General features: G+C 37.4%; 1 protein-coding gene across 5 annotated transcripts in view; it reads left to right on the top strand.

Annotated features, from left to right (window-relative positions):
- Nucleotides 1-10,000, top strand: part of LOC135208527 (inactive dipeptidyl peptidase 10-like) — a 710,904-nt gene that overhangs the window by 554,146 nt on the left and 146,758 nt on the right. The gene's annotated exons all lie outside the window — the stretch shown is intronic.

Genomic DNA, 10,000 nt, shown 5'->3' with positions numbered 1-10,000 from the left:
GGCACATACATGGCAATTATTCACTAAGAGGAGACGACGTTTTCGCTGTGCCATGGTCGATAACGTTTTGTTCTTGTAGACGATGTTTTCAAATCTGTTCGAGATGTGTAAATTAGTCACCTGTATGGGATCCTGTTACATGAACGTGTGACATTAAAAAGAGCTCTGAAATATATAGTATACTGGAGAGAGAGAGAGAGAGAGAGAGAGAGAGAGAGAGAGGAAGAGACCGAACGAGAGAGAGAGAGAGAGAGAGAGAGAGAGAGAGTTCCTGTCTGCATCAGAGATGAAACTTCTGTATTGATTGGTGGATTCATTAACATTCGTGAAGATTCTGTGAATCGTTGATTTCCAATGTGTTTATTTTTTCTTTAAGACAGTAGCGTGATCGTTTATCCTGTAAGCTTTTAAATCAGAACTTCGTATATATGCTGTAGATGCTAATCCCCAAGATGGTCGAAACCGTATCTCCGATTTAATAGCCAATTATATAACCATTCGTGAAATGTGAAAAATATCGTCTGTATTGCTTTAAAAAAAAAAGCCACAATAATGTATATGAGCGATTGTGTTTATCCAAAATACAAAGTGTTAACAACGGAGCTTTGTTTGTTATTGGAAAAAATTAAATCACTCGTATACATTGTTGTCGCTTTTTAACATATTAATTCCGGTCACATTATGGTGATTGGTTTATTAAGAAAAAACTTTCCCAGAACTTATGATGGAGTCTAATGACAGATAGCCAAAGGTCTTGTCGTGATCTGACTGGTATTGGTGTGCGCTTATCACTCATAGCTTCTTGGATGCAAGTTCCAATCCTTTCATTGCCTGTTCCATTGACAAATATTATATATATATATGTATATATATATATATATATATATATCATATATATATATATATATATATATATAAAACATATTTAAAACTTAAAAAGTGGTTTTCGGTGCCAGTTGCATTCCGGTGAAAGTCTACTCGAGTCCGACAGCGGGTTTGGAGCAGAGGCGGCCCTAACTTAGCAGCGGTGTAGGAAAAAGTTTTAAATATGCCGTGGCGTGATCAGTGATTCTAAAACGTGCTTGCTTCCCAAAGCATCTTAGATGCGAGTTAAAAATCTCCTTGAATGGCGAATGGCAAGACTTCATTCTATCATATAGGTGCCAGTTTACACTAACATTCGCAAGTATCATTCGCAAGAGTTATTTACTATACGCTGATACATAGAGAGAGAGAGAGAGAGAGAGAGAGAGAGAGAGAGAGATTCAAGCTTCCAAAGAATGTATCGGTTCCAACCTCAAACTGCTAGAGACCCCACAATGCAACAGCAATGGATCATGATAACAGAGCCAATGATGTCTCATCGCCCTGGGGAAGACGCGAACCCACGACATCTGGACGGCGTTCCACGACACTAACCGCTATACCAGCGGAGCAGCTAAATGATTTAAATGATTAGCTAAGCGAAGGCAGTCAAGACTCGTGAAAGGCAGAGGATAAGCAGAACCCCACGCGGAGACAAGCCACTTGCTCTCTTCAAAGGAAGCACAGTTTATCTTTTCAACTTAGCAGTAGACTCTGCACGATCCATTTTGTATGAACGATAGCCATTTTAAACGTTTATTTCATAAGCAGCTCTATATTATCACTATAGCACGGTAGCCTACATACTAAAGTCCTAATCTGTTTCTGTGTCTGGTTATTATTCACGCCAATTCAGATCATGGTATGATCATTTTAAACATAGATATATGTTACCGAAATAATCCTTCTGTTTAAGGAAAATACGCTTCTACTGTATATGTACTAGTGTGTCGTTTATGCCGCTGGCTGTTGGGAGTGGTATTGGAAACCCAGAACCTACTTAGAGCGCCAAGTGGGTCCTGCTGAAACCCTTCTTCCTTTCCCAGTCTCTCAGCGGAAGTAGAGATGCCGATCTCTAGCTGCAAGACAGCAGCAGACAAGCGCGACTTCAGTGTTCTCGTCTTCGGTGTCTACTTTGCGCAAACTCACTCCGAAGGCACCGTGCCAGAAAATGATGCCCGCGACCGCGCCTTGAGGAACAGAGGATAACTTCGCAACGTTCGCTATAGCGAGAGAAAACGAAAACTCCATACCATCGGGAAGCGATGATAAGATATGAAGGAAAATTTAACAGATGTTAAATGTCAACATCAAATTCTAGTAAGAAAATAGAGTCGTGTATTATTTATTGCGGTAGATGAAAGCTATTCGCGTGGAACAAGCACACCAAAGGGGGTCCGTTGATTCAAGCTTCCAAAGAATGTTGGTTTCAACTTCCCACCACCACGCTGCAGTAGTTACTGATGATGATACCCAGCCAGTGATTTTTTATTCCCTTTTGGGGGTAGACACGAACTCACGACATCAGATAGGCATGAGCACAAAGCTTGATATTTATGAAGGAAGAGTAGGATAGGCAGGACTGAAAACGCCGTGATTGTATAGTAGGAAGGATCCCTAATCCCAAAACTGTGGTTGGAAGTGATGCTAAGATGAAAGTATTTTAGATCTTTCAGGTACGTTTCATTAGTCTTTTCGTATGCGCGGAGACTCGATAATGGTATTGGTTATTTTTTTTATGGAATCTGAAGTTGTCCTTCTTTTCATGTCTCGAAAGCTACAGAATTGATTCTTTTAGGGGCCGTGGTCGTAATTTTCTAAAACTACCCATTTCTATGGAGACAGAAATTGTTATTTTTGCTGAACACTTCTTTATATCTGTATAAATTATCAGTTTTACTGAACAATTCTTTATATTTGTAGAAATTGTTAGTTCTGGTGAACACATCTTTATATTTGTAGAATTGATTAGTTTTGCTTAACAATTATTGATATTAGTAGAAATTATTGGTTTTGCTGAACACTTCTTCATATGTATAGAAATTGTTATTTTTGCTGAACACTTCTTCATACTTGTAGAAATTATTAGTTTTGCTCAACACTCCTTTATATTTGTAGAAATTATTAGTTTTCCTCAACACTCCTTTATATTTGTAGAAATTATTAGTTTTGCCGAACACTTCTTTATATTTGTAGAAATTGTTATTTTTGCTGAACACTTCGTTATATTTGTAGAAATTATTAATTTGCTGATCACCTCTTTATATTTGTAGAAATTGGTACTTTTGCTGAACACTTCTTTATATTTGTCGAATTTGCTTCTTTATATTTGTAGAAATTATTATTTTTAATGAACACTTCTTTATATTTGTAGAAATTATTATTTTTAATGAACACTTCTTTATATTTGTAGAAATTGCTTCTTTACATTTGTAGAAATTAATAGTTTCGCTGAACCCTTCTTTATATATGTATAAGTATGATTGAGAGTCGAGCCATGTTATGGCTGTGTGCTTATGCACAGACGCATATATCAAATCGTGAGTATCTGCTTAATTTGAATATGCTTTCAAAATTCTTCTTACTTAAGGACTGATCTTCGCATTTCTTATCTCGTCTTCGTCCTGTCTCCTACATTCTCTTGAGTCCCACAGGAAATTCTTCTGTCAGAATTCCCTACCATATATTATATATATATACTGCTTAAGACAACGCCTCTTTTTTTTCTTTCTTTCCTTCCGCTCGTCCTATCTGTTGCTCAAACTAAGTTGCGGGGCGTCATAAACTTCTTTTTATCAAGAAGACTGTATGTCCGAGAGCTTGGAAGTTAGCCCGGGGGAATCCTCGTTAAATTAAGTGTTGTTTCGTCAGAGTGAGAATGGAGGGAGGCATTCTATAAACATGAGTGCCATATTTCATTATGCTTAGTGGCTGGACAGTGGAGGGAATACGGACATCGGCTTGGATTTGGATTCCTCCACACACACACTCTCTCCTCCAGTCGCTTGAAGGACTTTGGGGAGAGAGAGTGTGCTGGGTCTTTGTTTATGTGGGTTGTGGCCTTAATCTCTACTACTGGGGAACGTAATTTAACCTTTGTAAATTTCTCAAATGAAGAATCCGCGTATCAATGACGTCTTCGAGGTAAGAGTTTTTTTATTATTATTATTTTTTATTTCAGTTTCTGTCTCCGGCAGGAATTTTACGTCTTAATTCGGCAGCTTAATTAATTTTTTTTAATCTCCGTCCGTGTGTATGTGTGTTTGTGTGTGCGATACACGCGTGTGTACGTGTGGGTCATAGAGAGAAAATGATAGTGAACCTCTCAAACCTCATACGCGGTGAATAACGCATTGACACACGGAGACACAACGGCGCCGAGAGTCAATACGCTGATGGCTTCGTGTAGAAATATATAATACCCGAGAAAACAGAAATATGGTTTACTATATTTGCAATATATATATATATATATATATATATATATATATATATATATATATATATATATATGTATATATATATTTATATATATCTATATAATATATATATATATATATATATATATATAGGATTATATATATAGTATATATATAGATAGATGGAAGCTTTCTACACTTGGTCCCATCTGCGAATCAGCAGTGTAAACTGTGACTACAGCATCATCATCATCTCCGTAATATGAGACGCTTCACGAGCCCACTGAGATGCTTCAGCTGCGGGCCGTTGACCCTTATGGGAACACTGCGCTATGCCCTCCACTCTTGGACACATTCTTTCCAAAAACTCATTCAAATATCCACTTCTAGGTTTTCTTCACTCTCCCTCCTAACACTTGCAAATTATACTACGCTCTTCTCAACAACATAGAGTATTCGATTCTCTCCACTTGACTGGGAACGTATCAGGCCATTATCGGTCCATTCATCTGCAATAAACCCTCTTTACGACTCCTACTTATCTGGAGACTTCTCATCAACTTCGGTTCTTCTTGGACCTGATGAACGCCATGTACTGTGATTCCCCTCTTTGGTCAATATATATATATATATAGATATATATATATATATATATATGTGTGTGTATATATATATACATATGTATATATATATATATATACATATACATATATATATAAATATATATATATCATATGTACTAGTATATACATACATATATAAATATATATATATATATATATATGTGTGATGTGTGTTTGTGTGTGTGTGTGTGTGTGTGTGTGTGTGTTGTACCTTTAAGTACATGGGATAATATTCCACAATGATGTAAAATCCTTCTGTAGTTTTATAAAATATATATATTTCTTGTACAGAAATAAAACTACAGGAGGATTTTACATCATTGTGGAATGTATCCCCATGTACTTAGATGCACGACATAGTACCTAGCTTCTGCATATATATATATATATATATATATATATATATATATATATATATATATATATATATATATATATATATATAAAGCGGATACCACAGGAAAATGCAGTACCAAGCTCTTTCTCGTGGCACGAATGAGATACAGTTGGAATACCTGACCAGCCTTAATAACTATACAAAGTGATATGAGCAGCTGCTGAGGTCAGGATATATAGTACGGTGGCAGGGCAGTTGATTAAGTATCATCATATTATCGTACCCAGCAGCTGTGTAGCTTTTTTATGTTATATATAGAATTTTAGGCAGGCAATGGGAAAAAAGTCATACAATGTAAGGTGAGAGTTTAATAACTTCATTAATATATATATATATATATATATATATATATATATATATATATATATATATATATATATATATAGTTATGTATATATATATATAGATTTCTGTTCCCTACTTCCAACTGCATGAGCATGTTTTCTTGTATCTAATGTTACTGGGACAACATTTTACTGAAATTTGTAACATTAAATGCTTCTTTAGTCCACCTAAACTCTGTAGAATTTGGTTGGCCTCAAGATTTTTTTTATGTTAATTTTCCAATATCTTGCCATGATTTCCGTTATTATTATTTCTTTTATTTATTTATTTTTTTGTCTATTCACAGTCATCCTATTCGACTGTCGTATTTATAGTGTGGGGTTCCGGGTTGAATCCTACCTCCTTAGGAGTCCATCACTTTTATTATTATTATTTTTTTTTTTTTTTTTTTGCTCTATCACAGTCCTCCAATTCGACTGGGTGGTATTTATAGTAGGAGGTTCCGGGTTGCATCCTGCCTCCTTAGGAGTCCATCACTTTTCTTACTATGTCCGCCGTTTCTGGGATCACACTCTTCTGCATGAGTCCTGGAGCTACTTCAGCCTCTAGTTTTTCTAGATTCCTTTTCAGGGATCTTGGGATCGTGCCTAGTGCTCCTATGATCATGGGTACAATTTCCACTGGCATATCCCATATCCTTCTTATTTCTATTTTCAGATCTTGATACTTATCCATTTTATCCCTCTCTTTCTCTTCAACTCTGGTGTCCCATGGTATTACGACATCAATGAGTGATACTTTCTTCTTGACTTTGTCAATCAACGTCACGTCTGGTCTATTTGGACGTATCACCCTATCCGTTCTGATACCATAGTCCCAGAGGATCTTTGCCTGATCGATTTCTATCACTCCCTCAGGTTGAAGCTCGTACCAATTATTACTGCAAGGTAGCTGATCTTTCTTGCACAGGCTCCAGTGGAGGGCTTTTGCCACTGAATCATGCCTCTTTTTGTACTGGTTCTGTGCAAGTGCCGGGCATTCGCTTGCTATGTGGTTTATGGTTTCATTTTTCGTATTGCACTTCCTACATATGGGAGAGATGTTATTTCCGTCTATCGTTCTTTGAACATATCTGCTTCTTAGGGCCTGATCTTGTGCCGCTGTTATCATTCCTTCAGTTTCCTTCTTTAGCTCTCCCCTCTGTAGCCATTGCCAATTGTCATCGCTGGCTAGTTCTTTAGTCTGTCTCATGTATTGCCCGTGCATTGGTTTGTTGTGCCAGACCTCTGTTCTGTTTGTCATTATCCTGTCTCTGTATATTTCTGGGTCTTCGTCTACTTTTATTAGTCCTTCTTCCCATGCACTCTTTAGCCACTCGTCTTCACTGGTTTTCAGATATTGCCCCAGTGTTCTGTTCTCGATGTTGACGCAGTCCTCTATACTTAGTAGTCCTCTCCCTCCTTCCTTTCGTGTTATGTATAGTCTGTCCGTATTTGCTCTTGGGTGTAGTGCTTTGTGTATTGTCTTATGTTTCCTGGTTTTGTGATCATTGCTGCGGAGTTCTGCCTTCGGCCATTCCACTATTCCTGCGCTGTATCTGATTACTGGCACTGCCCATGTGTTTATGGCTTTTATCATATTTCCGGCGTTGAGTTTTGACTTGAGTATCGCCTTGAGTCTCTGCATATATTCTTTCCTGATCGTGTCCTTCATTTCTTGGTGTTTTATATCCCCTCTTTCCATTATTCCCAGGTATTTGTATCCAGTCTCATCCATGTGTTTGATGTTGCTCCCATCTGGTAACTCTATCCCTTCAGTTCCCGTTACTTTGTCTTTTTGTATGTTGTCTAAGGCGCATTTTTCTATTCCAAACTCCATCCTGATGTCCCCAGATACAATCCTTACAGTCTGGATTAGGGTATCTATTTCCTTGATGCTCTTACCATACAGCTTGATGTCGTCCATGAACATCAGATGGTTGATTCTGTTGCCTCTTTTCTTGACTTGGTACCCGGCATCCATCTTCTGTAGTACTTTTGTCATGGGAATCATGGCTACTACGAAGAGTAATGGGGACAATGAGTCGCTCTGGAAGATCCCTCTCCTGATATTAACCTCTGCTAGTCTTATTCCAGAGCTTGTAAGTATTGTATTCCAGTTGCGCATTGTATTTTTGAGGAAGCTGATGGTATTTTCCTCTGCCCCATATATTTTCAGGCATTCTATTAGCCATGTGTGTGGTATCATGTCGAAGGCTTTCTTATAGTCTATTCATGCCATGCTTAGGTTGGTTTTCCTTCTCCTACTGTTCTTCATTACCATTTTGTCTATCAGGAGCTGGTCTTTTGTGCCCCTACACTTCCTTCTGCAGCCTTTCTGTTGGTGGGGGATGGTGTTTGTCTCCTCTAGGTAGTTGTATAGCCTTTCACTGATGATACCTGTTAGTAACTTCCACATTATTGGTAGGCAGGTGATAGGCCTGTAGTTACTGGCTATATTTCCCTTACTCTTGTCTTTTTGTACTAAGGATGTTCTTCCTGTGGTCATCCATTTGGGTGCATGGTGATTTGAGATACAATGCTGGAGTTGTTCTGCTATTCGTGGGTGTAGGGCCTTGAAGTTTTTGAGCCAGTATCCATGGACTTCATCGGGACCTGGGGCTTTCCAGTTTGGCATTTTTCTTTAGTTGGTGTCTGACTGTGTCTGTCGTGATCTCTGTGAATCTTTGTTTTATTATTATTATTATTATTATTATTATTATTATTATTATTATTATTATTATTATTATTATTATTATTATTATTATTATTATTATTATTATTGGAGAAGCAAATCCACAGTTATGTAAATGTACATATATTTAAATTTAAAAACAGCGAGGATAGCTTTCGGGAATCTGTTCGGTTCCCCTTATCAATCAGATTGTTGATAAGGGGAACCGAACAGATCCCCGAAAGCTATCCTCACTGTTTTTTAAATTTAAATATATGTGCATTTACATAAATATGGATTTGCTTCTCCATTTGAAGACTTGTTCAACTATGAGGATTTTTGCATTATCATTATTACTATTATCATTATTTTTTTTTTTTTTTGCTCTATCACAGTCCTCCAATTCGACTGGGTGGTATTTATAGTGTGGGGTTCCGGGTTGCATCCTGCCTCCTTAGGAGTCCATCACTTTTCTTACTATGTGCGCCGTTTCTAGGATCACACTCTTCTGCATGAGTCCTGGAGCTACTTCATCTTCTAGTTTTTCTAGATTCCTTTTCAGGGATCTTGGGATCGTGCCTAGTGCTCCTATGATTATGGGTACAATTTCCACTGCCATATCACATATCCTTCTTATTTCTATTTTCAGATCTTGATACTTATCCATTTTATCCCTCTTTTTCTCTTCACCTCTGGTGTCCCATGGTATTGCGACATCAATGAGTGATACTTTCTTCTTGACTTTGTCAATCAACGTCACGTCTGGTCTATTTGGACGTATCACCCTAACTGTTCTGATACCATAGTCCCAGAGGATCTTTGCTGATCGTTTTCTATCACTCCCTCAGGTTGGTACTCGTACCACTTATTACTGCAAGGTAGCTGATCTTTCTTGCACAGGCTCCAGTGGAGGGCTTTTGCTACTGAATCATGCCTCTCTTTGTACTGGTTCTGTGCAAGTGCCGGGCATTCGCTTGCTATGTGGTTTATGGTTTCATTTTTCGTATTGCACTTCCTACATATGGGAGAGATGTTATTTCCGTCTATCGTTCTTTGAACATATCTGGTTCTTAGGGCCTGATCTTGTGCCGCTGTTATCATTCCTTCAGTTTCCTTCTTTAGCTCTCCCCTCTGTAGCCATTGCCATGTGTCATCGCTGGCTAGTTCTTTAGTCTGTCTCATGTATTGCCCGTGCATTGGTTTGTTGTGCCAGACCTCTGTTCTGTTTGTCATTCTCCTGTCTCTGTATATTTCTGGGTCTTCGTCTACTTTTATTAGTCCTTCTTCCCATGCACTCTTTATTATTATTATTATTATTATTATTATTATTATTATTATTATTATTATTATTATTAATCTATTGAAGGAGAGTGATGCTTCAGTTGCATTGATTTTTATAGAAATTCCTTTTTGTTCTTCTTATTACGGCTTTTTCAGTGTTGTAGATTGGCGAGTAATGTGCCTATATAGCAAAGAGAAAAGTCAAGATCGATAAATTTGTAAATACAATTTCAAAGTTAATCAAATCTGGTGTACATCATCCGTAGAGTAATACAATTCTAATATAAGAGTATATATAATTTAAAGGCCGAATATCTTGTCGAAACCAGAAGGAACGTCGGCCTTTTAACTGTTCTATATACTAATTAGTATTGTATTAATCTACGGATAATGTACGCCACATTTGACTTACTTTGAAA

This window comes from Macrobrachium nipponense, chromosome 35 (assembly GCF_015104395.2).
Source record: "Macrobrachium nipponense isolate FS-2020 chromosome 35, ASM1510439v2, whole genome shotgun sequence".
Lineage (NCBI taxonomy): Eukaryota > Metazoa > Arthropoda > Malacostraca > Decapoda > Palaemonidae > Macrobrachium > Macrobrachium nipponense.
The sequence above is the reverse complement of the archived record's forward strand: the minus strand, read 5'-3'. Positions and strand labels throughout refer to the sequence as shown.